Here is a 17,346-nt window from a genome sequence, read left to right as displayed (position 1 = left end):
AATCATGTGCACCAAGAACACTGATGGAACACCATTTACCACTGTTCAAGGCACAGATTCTGACAATGTCTGGTTGATATGAAACCTTTAATTTCCCTGAGAAGTCTGGCTACTTGACTTTGTAACACCCTTATTGTAGTGTCTAGTATATAACACAATGGAAAGAACCTGTGCACACAGAGGGTTTGAATGAGACATGGTATCCTTTTGAAATTAAAAATGAGCAACATCGGACAACATAAGCCCCCCACCCAAATTGTGCCCAAGATATGCAATATTCCCACTGATATTTAACAATAAATTAACTTGCGAAGAAGATGTGTATCATTGTGTACCCTTTCAGTACACTACCTCAGAATGTAGCCATTTTCTCTGAATTACTAGAAAATTACAATGTTTTCAGTTCTCCCATTATTTACTGTCCTAGTCCTATGAGAAATGTTAATACTAACCTTACAGAAATACTTCAATAAATGCATAGTCTCCCACAGCACAATACACATAAGTGGAATGCATCAGTAAAATTTTAGAAAGTTTAATCTTTTTTATCCTAAGTATTCCAGATGCACAGTAACAGGAAATATAATAATTTTAAAAACCAAACTAGTTTGTTCAAAATGAAAGAGATGAATTTTCCCATGTTAATTAAGTCTAATTTCATGAATCAAAAACTGAATTACTGGGGGGTGGGGGGGTTCCAGAAGAGGGTAAACGGAGTCGAATATATAGTGATGGAAGGAGAACTGACTCTGGGTGGTGAACACATAATGTGAAATATAGATTATGTATCACAGAATTGTACACCTGAAATCTATGTAACTTTACTAACAATTGTCACCCCAATAAACTTTAATTTAAAAAAAAACTGAATTACTGCTGGCATTAAAGAAACTGTAAAACCCAAGGTAAATAAAGTAATTTCCAGTTCTCGTTTATTATTTGCAGGAAAAGCAGGTATCCCCACTTCTAGATTAGTGTATAAATATGCACTTCTCTGAGCATTGCTATAAGTTACTCTCCTATTCACTTCTAAGCAGATTTTTCTTAAAACAATAAAAAATATTTCAAGAGGAATATAACCTCAATTTATATGCATCAGGTTATTTTAGAAGTGAAATCAGTTTTACATACAAGGATTCTCTACATGTAAAGCGTTATTATATATGATTTAATTAATTTCTGGAATTAGTTTAGAATGCATATGAATCTACAAAGATTTTTATACTTGGAACTCAAGCTATACAGCTGCGTTGAGTATCTCTCAAGATTCACTGTCAGTAAAACAAAGAAAGGGGTTAGTAGTCTAATAACAAGGACATTAAGTCTACAAGCAAGTAGAAGCTAGAAAATATTAGGTATGTGGGTGGGGAGGGGATAGGTATAGTTTCATACATTCATTCATCCCTGTTTCTCTTCCATTCATTCAACAACTTACCAAGTGCCTCGTATGCATCAGGCAACGGGGATACAAAGTGAAGAGACCTGACCCTGCCCTGCAGCACCTCACATTCCACATGGCTACAGGTGTGGACACAAGAATTTATAACAGAATAAATCTTAGTATTAGAAGATTTTGATCTAAAATGTGTATGGCATATTTCAATTCAGACATTTTATCTTATTTAACCCACACAGAATAAACAATAACAACTTAGGTTCAGACAGACTTGGAGATTCGCCCACCCACTGAACTTGAGCAAAACGGGTGCAGTTGAGTTGGTCAGCAGTCCCCTCACTCACTGAGCTGCCTCTTCTCTCAGTCAGCTAGCAAATGGCAGCACCAGGGTGACAACTTCTACTTACAAATCTACCTTTTTTGCTTTTCCCACCACAGTGCAGTTCTCAGCACAGAGTATTTTTTGGAGACACACATGGAAGATTCTCAAAATCCCCAATGAGACACAAATGTCTTTTCCACAAATGTCTGTGGACATGCCCCCAAAAGATGAACAGAAGGGCCCACCCTGGCCTTTTTGCCCTCTGATCCCCAGGCAAGGTCTTTCAGTACTACACCAGTAGGTATGTCTCAAGTTATAGCTAAAGCAGTTCTGAAGAGAGACCGCCATGCCATTCGCCCTCACTTTTGGGATCTCTCAGCCCGTGAAGTCAACTCGAGAGGATCTGCTTAGGACCCATATTTATATCCTTAGCTCTAACTTTTGAATCCCCTGCTTTGCAAAACAAGCCAGGACAAGTACAATAATCACTAGATCTAGTGATTCATTTAATTTTGTCTCATTTTTATAATTTGTCTCTCAGAATTTGAATTTGGTTATTCTTCTATATTTTACATATTTTGAAAGACAGAGCAGCCTTTAATGATGGATTCATTTTTGCAAGTCTATAAGATGCTTTAAAAACACATATTAAGATCAGAGCTAGGAAAAAGCATGTCTTTCCAAGACAGCATGAACCGGGATCGATGCGCAGTAAGAAGTGTAGTTCCTCCCCTTCTGGTGTGTTTGGGAGTTAGAAGGGAACTGACGGTCAGTCAAGGTCAGCCAAGATAAGCCCATGACTCAACACTTCCTACAGAGTGAGTCCAAATCCCCCAGACTCATGCTCAAAACGCCTCACACCCTTCCCTAAATGCCTTTCCAGTCTCACCTCCTGTATTTCCCAGACTGAAGCAGCGTACTCACCAGCACGCTGGCCGTTGCACCTGTTCTGGGGTTCAGTTGCCCTTTTGTCTGGAACGCCTCCCCACATGCTCCCTCTGTGTCCACTCTACCTGGGGAGCATCTGCCCATCCTTCAATGCCCAATTCCAACGCCCCCCTCCTCCACTATTTTCTTCACGTAGACATAAGCTTCCTCATTTCAGAGGGCTTACAAAGATGGATAAAACATCAGAAGACAGCATAAATCATCATCTCCTCAACTCTGCCCTAACTGTTACAATGGAAAGTGACCTCCCTTCTCAGGTCTATCACATTTGGTCTCTAGCACCCTTAGTGCACTCAGCACCAGCTGCCCTGTACTGGAGCCATGAATTCGTACCTCCTGCAAGACTACATATTTTCTAAGGGCAAGGAAGGAACGTTCTGCAACTGTGTGAGTTCCACCTCGTAGCTCAAAGATTGCAAACTATTCCAAACATACTTGTTGAAAAAGTTTAACATTATATCCAGATTAACAAAATAAAACCCCAATACAGAGTAAGGAACTTCCAGAGGGCAGCAGGGGGCACAAGGCAGTAACCACTTGGTAAATGAGACTAATAAACAAAATAACAACAACATGAACCCTCAATGTTGTGATAAGAGTCAAGTTTTAAAAGAAAACCATTTTTTTCTAGCTCATCTAACTCACACCCTACACTCCAGCCCAGTGCTTCCCAGATCAGCTTCAGCGTCACCCAGGAACTGAAATGGAATTCTCCGGCCCCCAGACCTAAAGATTGAGAGACTCTGGAGTTGGGACCCAGCAATCCGTGTAACATGCCTTCCCTGTGATTCATAGGGATGCTAAGCTTTTAGAACACAAGAGAGCACCTGCAGGCCAGCTCTCACCTGTCTCCACGCTTTCGCTCATGCTGTCCCTTCCCCCATGGAGTGATTTTCCTCTATCTATTCGCTATCAATTGAACTGGGATATTTTTTCAAGGCTCAGCTCAAAACACTTGACACCTTCCTCAACCCACTGAATATAATTAACTGCTCTCCATTTGTGCTCCCCCGAAGGTCATTCTGTACCCCCCTGGTGTCCACTCACATCATAGGCGAGTACAAGGACCGTGACTCACTCAGAGGCCCTGCCCCCAACCCAGCTCCCTTTATTCAGTTACATCCCTTTGATTTTGCAGAGGAGGAGAGAAGATATTCTTCTGGAACAAGCCTCTGATTAACAAAAGGGACGCTGAGAGACATCAAACCCCTCTCGACATAGCAGAGAATCATAAATATCCTGTCGAGTAAAACCTGAAGTTTAGGGGCAGTTGTTGAAGGCACTTCTGGCAACAGAGACATTACTTAAAGAGCCTTAAAACACATTTAGTATTTTACAAAAACCAGACATAAGTTTCAAAGAGAAATTAGTCCCTCTAGTCAGTAACAGAAAATATGGACTAATTGGAAGAGCAGCAGATTTGGGGCCTGTCATGGAGGGACTCAGCTCCCACTCCCCGCACAAGAACGAAGGACATGGTGAGGCCAAAAAGGAACACCCAAGGAGCCACAGATAGGGAGTCATACCACTATATTCTCGATGGCGGTTGGTCGAGACACAAAAAGCAAACACCCACCAGAACCCCAACCAGGGGTCTTCCTGCACCCCAGTCTCGCTGGCGGCCGGTGAGACACAGGAAGTGGGATCCACAATCCGCCATCCATGCTTGCTAACCCCACTTGCTGGCTGCAATACACTATCCACTTCTCTGCCAACCAACCAACCCCCTTGCCAGTGTAGGCACGGCAGTTATATCAGTGGCTAGTGGCTAACCGGTAACAACTGATGGCCAACTATTCACAGCGGATGGCCATCTGATTACAGCTGACGGCCATCTACCACCCGAGCCAGCAACTTTCCACATGAGGCTGAGAGCCTGGAAACTACTCTCTGGGACTCTGTCCCTACAGGACCATAGCGAAGCTCCATGAGGACACAGGCCCTATATCTGTCTTGGCTATCTCTAAGGTCCCAATGCTGTTCCCTGACGTTCCATTTCTGCCACTTCCAAGCCAAGTAACCTCAAACAGGCAAGTCAATGTCAAAGCCTCGGCCACTTATCAGTGAAAGGCAGCAAAGTCAGAAATTTATTGTAACTATAATAAATACCTTGCCTCCTTACCTTATAGTTTACTAACTGCTTTCACATTCAATGTCTAGTTTAATCATCAAACCTGTTAAATGAAGAAGGCCTCCCTTCTCATGGGGGAAAAAACAGTCATAGACTTTGACTTGCCTTCCACAACCCTGATCATAGGCCAACTGATTTCAACAACCTGAACATTAAATGACCTAAGGTCATTTTGACTGACCATAAACAGTCACAGATTCTCAGGTTACCTTTTTCCACTGACAATGATCCTGGGTTTAAGTTGGGGTGTTTAAGGATAAGAAAGAGGATGGAGCAAATTACTATTATTGTTTTTCCAAAATTAATTCACTTGCATGATAACTTTTGCCAAAAATCATCATTGGGTCTTTGAGAGCTGTTTCATGGCTGGCACCTCACTGATCTGATAATACTTACACTCAGCAAGAACTGGGCCACTCTCGGAAACATCCCCTGGACCAAAAGAGTGTCCCCAAGAACCTAACCCTAAGGAGAGAGGAAGGAAAAGGGAGACTTCACAAGAATGGAATGCTGCCTGAGTTTTCAGGTAAGAGTGCAGGAATCTGAGAGTGGTCGGTCTGTTTGCAAAGATTATAAATACTAACGTGGTATCGAGCTAAAGGTTCAATTATGCACTGATTTGATGTCGTTCCACCAAACTGTCGATGAATAGCATTAAAACCCTAAGAAAAGGCTCATTTATCTAACCTCAAAATTCTAGTTTGCATTCATTTTTATCTATAAAAGTACACAGTGAGGCCAGCCCAGCGGCTCAGGCAGTTAGGGCTCCATGCTCCTAACTCCGAAGGCTGCCGGTTCGATTCCCACATGGGCCAGTGGGCTCTCAACTACAAGGCTGCCAGTTCAATTCCTCGACTCTCACAAGGGATGGTGGGCAGCGCTCCCTGCAACTAAAAAGATTGAACATGGCACCTTGAGCTGAGCTGCCGCTGAGCTCCCAGATGGCTCAGTTGGTTGGAGAGTGTCCTCTCAACCACAAGGTTGCCGGTTCGACTCCCGCAAGAAATGGTGGGCTGCGCCCCCTGCAACTAGCAAGGCAACTGGACCTAGAGCTGAGCTGCGCCCTCCACAACTAAGACTGAAAGGACAACAACTTGAAGCTGAACGGCACCCTCCACAACTAAGATGGAAAGGACAACAACTTGACTTGGAAAAAAGGCCTGGAAGTGCACACTGTTCCCCAATAAAGTCCTGTTCCCCTTCCCCAATAAAATCTTAAAAAAAAAAAAAGTGCACAGTGAGAATATATCACTGAGGGAAAAGAACAAAAAACCCAAAACCCACACAGCTATAAAGGATGGCATTTAAGAGAACAGAGTGAAATGAGATAAAAAGTCCTTGTGCCTTTGATCATTACAATTTGATCATTGTAAATGAGTTGGTTCTGAACCTGCTTCTGTTTTATTTCAACAATTTAGTCTAGATTCTAAGCACCAGCTATGGGAACAAGTGTGAATGCAGCTGGTACTTCCTATCTAAGGCATTCAAATTGCTTGATCAACATCAGTCTTAGGCCACAGATTGTCTGTCATGCATCACTTTGGATTTTACAACCGTGATCCGTGAGGATAGGTTTACTCATTTATTCCCAGAGGACAGAAGGCCCCACAAGGGGATTCACTGTTGGGGAGGTTTAGACAAGCAGACCAGAGCCCAGGGCGTAATTACCATGACTGACCTCCTGTACACATTCACCAATGTTTTAAACTCAAATTCAATCCCAATTCCGTTTTGACAGCACTAGTATAATAAACTCTCTCGTTTTGTGGTTCTCCAACAAACTGAAGGGGTTTTTGTCATATTTTTATTAAAAATGTGTTTTTTCCTGGGACTGAGGCTTTAAACAATTTAATTTATTGAATTTCTCAATAATAAAGTAAATCTAGTTTCCTCTAATATTTTGAGTTGCTACTGTCAACTATTCCCCAAAACCTTTTATTTTTTATCACACAGACGGCCCCCACAAAACTTCTTTCACCTTACAGAGACCTTCATCCACCTTTCTATCAAAAAAGACAGTTCCTCATGTTTTCTTGGTGGTCAGCCTGGATTTTTTAAAGGTGGCATGTCTGTGTGCAGTGAGTCATGCAAATGTTCTTAGAGTCATAGCTCTGGATTGCTCCAAAGAGGAAATCATAAAAATGTAGTTTATTACAAAGTCTAAAGTTCCCTTCACAACTGGACTTTGTGAACAAACTTGCTGTAACTCTACTAGAAAATAAAATACATTCTGATGAAACAAGTTTTAAATAAAAGAAAAACTCTCCGAATCATCCCTCGAACTCTCGCCCGTTCTGTGCCCATAGTATTACTAAAAACAACTTGTTTTTACAGAATCCACTCTGTATGTTTCTCATCAAAAAGGCAAACAGGAACTTTCAGGCACAGCAGTACGGAGGAGAAATAAGATGATCAAAATTAACACAGCCTCACATCTCAAGCGACCTATGTCAGCGAAACTCGCAGCAATCAAGTTGTATAACCATTTCAGAACCAATAAACCTGTCTGCACCACAAAGGCCTCTTTCTCTTGCTCCCCGATTTTCATCATCATTCAGAATAAAATGCTGGTTCAGATCTTTGTTCAGGAAAGAGCTGAGTAATGTGAAGAGTTCCTGGATGTTGAGACAAGCAGTGGGTAGAGGCCAGAAACAGGTGGGCCTTTCCTTTCATCCCCAGCACAGGCCCTGAGAATGCACAGAACCAGCCTGGGAGGCGAAGCAGAAACAGGAAATGGAAAGAAGGCTCAGGCAGCACAGGGAGGGGGCAGAGGCTCTCAGCTGCATTCCATTTTGAAACTCCCATGAGAGAGAAATTAGGTTGACGTTGCAGACAGGGACGTTTTCTCACAGGCAACTCCACTGGTCAAACGTGGGGCCTGCCGGCCCTGCTTCTGTATTACTCGAGTCTGACCTGGAGCCTTCCCTGATGTGTCACACACACCTCCAACTGCAGCAAGTCCATGCTGACTTCAGAACTTCCTGACCTTGAGGACCCCGGGAGAACATGTTCAGATCTGGATTCTCCCTGGGGGTTTGACCACAATCAAAGGCCTGAGATCAGGGTAAGGTCAAGGCCTACAATTATTCCCCGGTGTCCAGCCATGGATCCCATTACCCCATGGGAGAAAATCCTTACCAACCTGGTCATCCTAGAGTCCTTCGCTCACACACAGTGTTCCCCAGCACCACTCCCCAATCCAGAGGCATCACTCCATCACCCCAACTCACCTCCATCACCCAGTTCCTCCTGAAAGAGGGTGGGAGCAAACAGAAATAGCTTTACGGAACAAACAACAAGAGCTGGCGAGGTTGTAGTGAAAAGGGATCCCTGGGGCACTGTTGCTGGGATTGCAGACTGGTGCACCCACTATGGAAATCAGTATGGAGGTATCACAAAAAACTGGAAATGGAACTACCTTATGACCCAGCAATTCCACTCTTAGGTATCTATCCAGAGAAATCCAAGACACTAATTCAAAAAAATATATGCACCCCTATGTTTATTTCAGCGTTATTTACAATAGCCAAGACTTGGAAACAACTGAAATGCTCATCGGTAGACGACTGGATTAAGAAACTGTGGTACATTTGTACAATGGAGTATTACTTGGCCATAAAGAAGAATGAAACATTACCATTTGCAACGGTATGGATGGACCTAGAGAACATTATGCTAAGAGAAATAATTCAGTTGGAGAAATACAAATACCATATGATCTCACGTATATGTGGAACCTAAAGAACTGAATAAATGAGCAAAGTAAATAGAAATAGTCTCAGAGAGATGGAGGAAAAACTGATGGTTGCTAGAAGGGAGTGGGTAAGGATGAAGGAGAAGTGGAGGGGATTAGAAAGCACAAATTGGTAACTACAATATTGCCACAGGGATATGAAAGACAGTTTGGGGAATATAATCAATAATGTTGTAAAGATTTTGTAGGGTGTCAGATGGACACTTGTCTTATTAGGGAGACCACTTCAGGGATGGTATAGATGCCTGATCACTGCGCTGTACACCTGAAGCTATAGCTGAGTAATATTGCATGTCAAATATAATTTAACATATATATGTGTGTGTGTATATATACATATAATATAGTCACGGGATATGGAGTGCAGCATAGGGAATAGAGTCAATGGAATTGCAATAGATATATATATACAATGTCAGAGGGGCAATAAGTTGGAGGAGGGGAGTTATCACTTTGTGAGGGGTGAAATGTCTAACTATTGCATTATTTTGTACACCTGAAACTAACTAAAAGAAAGAAAGAAAGAAAGAAAAAAAGAAAGAAATAGCTTTACAGTACATCCAGAGAAAGAGCTGCTGTCTCTGCCTCCAGGAATGCTTCAAGAATAAAAAGGAGGTGAGGACTGCGTGGAATAATTTAAAAACAAAACAAAAAGCAGAAAGATTTGTCACTGTTGTTTTTTTCTCAGATGAAAGTATGGTTCATAGAATGCTGGGTTTCACCAGCTAAAATCTGAAAGGGTACAGCCTAAGCATCCGTCAGGGTTACCAGAGGTAAAGTTTTGCATTAAAATATTTGATTGTTATGTAAGCTCTTAGTGCCTGAAATCAGGGAGGCTTGGGATCAAAGCTCAGCTCAGCCACTTGTCAACTGTGTGACCTCAGAAATGTGATTTGATCTAAGCCTTAGTTTTCTCATCTGTAAAATGGGAATAACCGCACCAATCTCATAGGACGGTTTGTAAAGATTAAATGACATATTTCTTGTAAAGTACAGTGTCCGGTCCATGGAAAGCATTCTATAATACTAGTTACTAATATTACTGTTATTATTTTGAAAAAGTTACATAATATAGTCATTTTATACAGGGTTGTGGTATATAACTCTAGATTTTAATATTTGGGCTTTTTTTTTCAAGTATATGAGACATTAACTTCAACATACCTCCTGATCTTACATTTGGCTGTCCAATCAATTTTTTTGAGTAATGTCATGATAAAAAAAATAAATAAGTAATCCTGCTATAGTTGGCCAACCCTATCCTTCCCTTCAGGAAGCTGTGTATCTCCGCTCAATTGCTCTCTCTTCTTAATCCTTGTATGAGAACAAGCATTACTGCCAGTTGAAGACAGTGATCAATTTGCATGTGAATGTCAATGGCAGGATGTGCCATCCAACAGCTCCCGCAGTCTGGGTGCAGCTCAATGGGAAGGCTGTGTTTTGATTTGTAAAACAGCTATTTGCAACGTCTGTTCCAAGTAAACAAATATTCCAAACCACCTCCTGAACTGGGATTTGTAGTTCTGACACACTGCCTTCGGTCTTGTTTTGCCAGGTAGAGTCTGATCACAATTCTATCTCTCTCTTAATCCTCTCTCTTAATCCCACTTACCTGGGTCATACCCACCACAGCCATCACTCACCACCTCCTGGTAGTATAGAATGTCTCTCCCAAATACATTCTCAGTCCAAGGACTCTGGGCCTACCTGTTTATGTCCACTGCCCCTGCTAAGCTACTGTGACCTTTCCAGACTCCTCCTCACTCCTTCATGTGCAGATTCCCCAAAACCGCAGCCTCACCCCTGCTCTCTTCCTATACTCAGACTTGAATGGGCCAGTCATCCCATGTCTCATCTTCTCCAGTGACACCGATATGTACATTGACCACCAAGTTCCCCCTTTTAGAGCGCTCTCTGAGGGCTTTAGATCCACAAACATCTTGAACCAGATTGTCTTGCTGCCAATTCAACTTCATCTTGGGACCAGCAGCCTTGAAAAGTAATAAAACCAGCTTGGGGCTAGTAGTGAGGAAACTTGAGTAGAGGCTCTGGCAACACCACTAACTAGCTTAGTTACGCATATCTCAGTTCTTCCTCTCTATAATGAGGGGATGGTCTGGATAAAGTGGTACCTTACAGCTCTAAGTTCTTAAATTCCCACCTTCCCCGTGTCAAAATACACTATTTATTCATGCAATAACTACTGCGTGTCTAATACTGCCAAGCTACAGTGCCTGACATTGGGAGGGGTTAAAAATAATCCCCCAGAGAGCTTATCATCTAGAATGAGAAATAAGACAATCACATCAATAACTGTAAGAAACAGAAAGAGATAATGTCCTCATTGGAGGTAGTTAGAAGATAAAACAACATTACAAGCCCATTACCAACATACCAAGCCTGAAACTAGGGTCATTTTCAACATGCCTTTCCTTCTCTGCATCTAGTCTTTCACTAAATGCTTTTTCCTTTACACCATCTCCTAAATCTGTGCTCTCCACTCTGCACTTATAGTGGCACGCTTAAATCCAGGCCTTGGGCAAAACTCCCCCATTACGATTTTACCCCTGACTCCAGCACTCCCCTAATTGGTGCATGATCGCTCATCAAAATATGAGAATCAGCCCATCAGGCTGGTTTGACTAGACAACTGTCCTGCTATGGCACGAAGGCGACCTCCTCCATAGGACATCCACATCAAAACTATCAAAACTATCCCTGCTTTACTTCCTCCCACACACAGTGACTAAGAACACACTCTGTGCTTCGTGCTGGGTGGGATATCTGAGGCATAGACTTTAACCTCCAAGACATTATACACCAGTCAGGAAGTTGAGACATGTGCTAAAACATAACAGCTCAGGACACTAAAGACGGGGATATTAGCCGCACAGACAGCTGTCATACATGCTAGAGGATTCAGAAGAGGGAGAGCAACTTCCTGCCACAGTGATCAAGGAAAGCTTCTAGGAAGAGGCCACACCTGAGCTACTTCTTGCAGCTCCAGCAGGACTTCAACAGGGAGGGAAGTAAACAGGTATTCTAGCCCAAGGGCCCGATGTGACTGAGCCAAGGAAGGAGGGCAGTTTCCAGACCAGCCAATTGTTAGGTGGTGCTTGAGTGAGAGGGTCATTTTTGAAAGGACTTTACCAGCTTAAGGAGCAGGAATAGCCATCTGCTCAAGCCAGTCTACACAGTATAAAGATGTAAAAGAGAAAACAAAAGTTTAATAATCTAACCAAACTGTGAGGAGAGTATCAGCAGGGGGATGGTAAAAAGAACCCTGGAAATCAGAAAACCTGGGTCCCTGGCGCCGCCTGGTCACGGAGGGGCTCCAGCGGCCACAGCAAGTCATTTAACCTCCTTGGTCTCAGTTTTCTCATTTGTAAACTGAAGCAACTGAACTGGGTGACCTCGAAGGTCTCTACAGTCCTGCACGAAACCAACTGTATATTATTTCTGCCATTAAAACATTCATCATGGGGGTGGAGGGAAAGGCAGGTATCTGTATTCCCTTTCCATATAGGTTTCTGTTCCTGAACTAATCATTTCTTTTTCCTATATTCATTACTTCTATGTATATGACTCCCACACCATAAGTTGAACACTTTACCTAAATAATATTCAGTCTGTGCCCCGTGGCCTAAAATTTTGCTTATGGCTCACAGGTTATCCAAGAAATTTGTGCAGCTCAGCCTTAGGCTCCTAGGACTGTAACCAATACTGCAGCCCCAGGGTAAAATATCTTTGTATGAGCCATGAGATGGGACATGGTAAATAAAGGGAGAAAAGTGAGAACTCTGTTACTCATCGAAAAGACTGCTTCCTTTTAATAGCACCAAATGAGGCCTGAAATAACAGTAATGCAGAAAAGTAAGGGGGGGTAGGTAATCTTAAATTTTAGAAAGTCACTACTTAACAATGCAGTGAAATGCATCAAGTTTTTGGCACTGAAATTCGCTGAAAGTTTACTTTTTAAATGCCGCATCCTGGGGCCCCGTGCTCCAGGAACGGCACCCAAACCAGAAACCACGGATGCGCTTTCACGCCAGCCTTATTGATCCTATGCACCAAAAGGCCAAAGGCAAATAAGCAGTCACAGACCTAAGCGAAACGGGCTGGATCAGACAGCCTCGGCAGCAGTTACCCAAAGTTTAAAAGAGAGGAAAACAGAAAAGTTAACAAAATGCCTAACTTCACGCAAGCAACCATAAAGCAGTTCTCAGGCTGCCTGTGTAAGCTGTGTAAACACACGATGTAACACCAGCCCGCACTCCAGCCTCCCCGCATGGGCAGGAGCGCGCCGGGAGCTCGGCGGGAGCCGCCTGGCCAGCGAGGGAAACCCAAAGAGACTCCCCCCGAGCGGCTCGCTGTGCGCCAGCGACAAAGTGAAGCCTTCTTTTCTGCCTATCTGCCCAGCCCCCCTCTGGGACCCCACTGCCGCGCCCCGGTACCTGCCGAGACTGTCCTGCCAGCGCCAGCAAGTCCGCTCTGCGGCTACCTCACCGTGCCTGCCTATGTGCTGCGCTCACGCCACTACGCATGCTCCGCCGGCACCCGGGCCAGCAAACTCTGAATCCACTGGCCGGGTTTTGGCTTCGGCTCCCAAGGGAAAGGACCCGAGTCCAAGAGCCTGGGTTCTGCGGGTGAGTGGGAGTTTACAGGTGCTGGGAGAGGCGAGGGGGAGAAAGGATGGGCGCTGCGGGAGAAAACACTGGGCGTTTTCCCTACTGCCCAGTTACCTAGGACTTAATGCTCCTCCCAGCCTAAAAGATGACCACATACGCCCATGGAATGAGCTTAGCACAGTGGTCCTCAGACTTGAGGGGGGTCAGAATCACCAGGAGAGCTTGTTAAAACACAGATCCCAGATGCAAAGTTTCAGATTCAGTAGGTCTAGAGCGAGGCCCAACAATTCACATTTCTAACATTTTCTCAGGGGAAACTACTGCTAACTAGTCCCAGTACCACCGTTTGCGAACCGCTGATCAAGAGAAAAGAGGCAAGTTTTCTCTCGCTTTCTCCTTTTGGGATTTCACAAAATATTTCCTCTTCATTTCACAGCCACACCTACTTTAAAAATAAGTAACTACAGCTCACACTCAAAGGTGGGATATTTCCTCCAGCATGTGAGTTAAATAAATGGAATGAAGCCCCAAGAGTTCTCACAGTTTGCAGTAGCAAAATCTGTCATTGTGGTCAGTCCAGCTCTGTCCAGGCAACAAGGAGGGGTCCCTATTTTGCTGTCCCTTTAACTCAAAGTCCTGTGTGTGTCCCCTCAGTGCCTAGCACAGTACTTGGTACAAAATAGATACCCAAGAAATACAGAGATGATATCAATATGATAGGAGAGATGGAGAAGAAAGATGTCAAAATTATTTTAGGAACCCAACGGAGTTGATAAGCAATTAAATATGGAAGCAGGTGGGGGAAAGTTGGGGAGGATAAGGCTTTCTCTCTCCCTTCCACCTAGAGAAATCAATGGATTTAGTATCCTTATCTGAGACCAGGTACACAGAAGGGGGTGAGTATATAAGTTCTCACAAAATGTTTCTTAAAAAGTTAAACACACATCTGCAATACAAGCCAGCCATTCCATTTATGGATTAAAAAGGGGTTCTGTAAAAAAAACTAACAAGTCCAGTGACAGAAACTAACCTCACAGGGTGACCTTATCATAAATTCCTAACTGGGCAGGTCATGGTGGGTAGTCACGCCCCAGGCCTATGACTTCTTTAGTAAAAGGTTTATCTTCACCTTAGGCCAGCCCTGTTTTCTTAGGCATCTAGTTTAACACACTTTTGAAATGCCCGCAAAATCCTCTTTTTGAGACTCCTCAGAGGAGTAACCACTTTCAAGGGAGCACAATCTTGTTAACCATTCTGTACCTTACTTTCTCCCACCTTCATATCATCTTCCTTACATTACCTCCTTAACTCTAAATGCATAAAAGAAATGGCAAAACTGTCACTCTGAAACAATTGAGGCAATTGTCCTTAGTTTGTATAAAACTCTTATAAAAAACTCTTATAAAAAAATTATCTACAGGTTTGGATGTTTCTTACATAAATATTACCCAAAAGAAATTAAAACATGTAGTCAAAAACTTGAACACAAATGTTCATAGCAGCTTTTTTTCAGAATAGCCCCAAACCAGAAGGAACCCAATGTCCACTAACAGATTAATGGATAAACAAATTGTGGTACATCTATGCAATGGAATATGACTCAGCAAAAAAGAAGAAAGAAAATAATTACTCATACAGGCTTCAACATGGATAAATCTCAAAATCATTATGCTGACTGGAAGATGGCAGAGACAAATGTATGATTCCATTTATATAAAGTCCAAAGTAACAGATAGTGACAAAAAGGAGATCAGTAATATTCTGGACGGAGGGATGGGCTGTAAAGGGGCGGTAAAAATATTTTGGGGATGATGGAAATCTTCTGTTGATTGTTGTAGAGATTTTACAGGAGTATACACTGTCAAAACTAAATTGTACACTTTAAATTTACTAAATTTATTTTACATAAATTATTCGCCAATAAAATTGATTTTAAAAATTAATCAAATACTCCTATTAGGTATTGGGGAATACTGACCAAGATAAGTTCATGGGGAAGTGTAGACTCTAAATATGGTTTAATCTGATTTGGAGGGGAGGCAAAAAAAAACTTAAAAAACACCCTCTGTAGAGGAAGCTGAAAATAAACAGTACAAAAAGTCTGGAACAACCCACCTCTAAAAGTAACCAACTCCAAGATGTGATTTATAAATTGCTGATAAAACTAACATATTTCTCAAAAGTACCTCTCAAATATAAAACAGTAATACAGTATATCGTTAGAAATGCACAACCAGTGCTTAACAATTATAAATAAAATTATCTGCTGAACTAATTATATCACTAACAAGAAATAAGACTTTCAAACTGAGTTTCCAGGACCCTGGGGTGTCATGGAGATGATAAATGAGCAGGCTCTGGGTCAAGGACCCCAATCCAGCCAGCACACTGCTACTTCCATACTGCACATCCTCTGAGATTTTATCTGATAAAAGGGTTCCACTGATAACTAAAAGAGCAATAGTTTAAACGCAATGGCATCAGGTGGGAAGAATTCACAGAGAAAATTGCTGTATTTGGTGGGGCACCAGCATTCTGGTCATCAAAAGCATACACTCTACTTATAAGGACCATATGTTCCAGTTTTTCCAGAATAGTCCCAATTTTAAATCTTTCTTTATCATATGAATTTATGTCCTATCATGCTCCAACTGTTGGTTGAAAAAAATAAAATCAACTTAAATTGAAATACAGATAATTTTCTGGCTCTTCTATAGCTTATATAAAATATTAATGATATAATAATAATAATAGTAAATATTAATAACATAACTAATAATTATTGGGCTCTTGCTATGTACAAATAACTGTTTTAAGCACTTTAGAATGTTTTCTCATTAAGTATCCATGGCAACCCTATTAAGTTATCCTCATTTTATAAATAAGTAAAGCGAGGCACAAAATATTATTTTTGTCATAATACAACTAAGTGAAGACTAAAAACTAAATAGAAAACTGTACTTTATATAAATACAATCTTTGCTGATTTCACACTTCCCAAGGAATGATCCTTCTGGATTATGAATTTATCTTCCCAGGCTCATTGAGAGTGGGAAGGGGACCATAAAGAGCAGAACTCCAGTGGTCACCACCATCACCATCTACTCCATCAGCTCTAATGTCTATTCCATATTTCCTGGGTGCTAGCTGCTGCGCCAAGGGCTTCATGTTCTTTATCTTGTTGAATGCTTACAAGGACAAAAGTGGAGATTCAGAAATATTAAGTAACAGAGAAAGTGAATGAATGGTGGAGCCAGGATTCCAACTCAAGTCCAACTCCCAATTTGTGCTATTTATCACATGCAGCCCCTACAAAGTTATGTGTATCCCATACTCGTAACAAACAAATGAAAAAGCATTCTGGGTTATAAAGAGCGTCTCTGTGAATGGTTAGTGATAGTTCCCCAGAGCCTTACAGTTTCTAAAATGCTTATACCACAACTCCCAATTGCCACCCAGCCCTCATCCTTATCCTAATTAGCTGCTACTCACCAAATTTACCTCCCATTTCAGGAAAAGTGGGTAAATTTTGAATGACACTGGGTAACCCAGGAAGTTATGATGGGAATTTATTTACTCTAGCCATTTCTCCAGAATACAGGGAATAGAGAAGGAAATATAGGTGAAAAAGGCTAAGATTTAGTTCAACTCTGACTTTATTTTATTTTATTTACATCATTTGGAAGAGAAAAGAATAATCTGAGAAATGAGAAAACAAAATAAGGCAAAATCTCCGCCTCTCTCTCTGTCTCTGTCTCTGTCTCTCTGTCTCTGTCTCTCGCTCTCTCTCTTTCTCTCTCTCTCTCACACACACACATACACACACACACACACACACACACAATTTAATAGATATTGGATCGAAATAGCTAACCAAGCACATAAACCTATACCCTATCTACCACATAAAATCCCATGAAATGATAGAGAAGATAACTTTTAAAAGTAAAAAAATATCCTAGGAAAACAAGCATAACCACCAACAAACCAGAAATACTGAGAAAAGACAGAATACAGATAGGATCACATCTCAGAAAAACAAAATGGAAGGAAAGTTCAGCTCAAATCACACAGTGGAGGTGGCTAAGGGAAAGGAAGGAGCATTTGGGGAAGGGTGTGCAAACTCACAGTTAACAGACCGAGAAGTGGGCAGCGGGCACTGAGGTG

The 17,346-nt window shown here is 42.0% G+C and overlaps 1 protein-coding gene across 2 annotated transcripts in view; it reads right to left on the bottom strand.

The window, feature by feature from the left end:
• Window positions 1-13,207, bottom strand: part of PLS1 (plastin 1) — a 99,036-nt gene extending 85,829 nt beyond the window's left edge. Inside the window, exon 1 of one of the 2 annotated variants that reach the window (XM_033125535.1) lies at window positions 13,006-13,207. The gene's annotated coding sequence lies outside the window, so the exon portion shown is untranslated. The remainder of the gene's footprint in view (window positions 1-13,005) is intronic. The other variant, XM_033125545.1, reaches the window with a different exon arrangement.
• Between the last annotated feature and the right edge of the window lie 4,139 nt (window positions 13,208-17,346).

The sequence above is a fragment of the Rhinolophus ferrumequinum genome, chromosome 2, assembly GCF_004115265.2.
Source record: "Rhinolophus ferrumequinum isolate MPI-CBG mRhiFer1 chromosome 2, mRhiFer1_v1.p, whole genome shotgun sequence".
Lineage (NCBI taxonomy): Eukaryota > Metazoa > Chordata > Mammalia > Chiroptera > Rhinolophidae > Rhinolophus > Rhinolophus ferrumequinum.
Note: the sequence above shows the minus strand (reverse complement) of the source record. Positions and strands in the feature narration are given on the sequence as shown.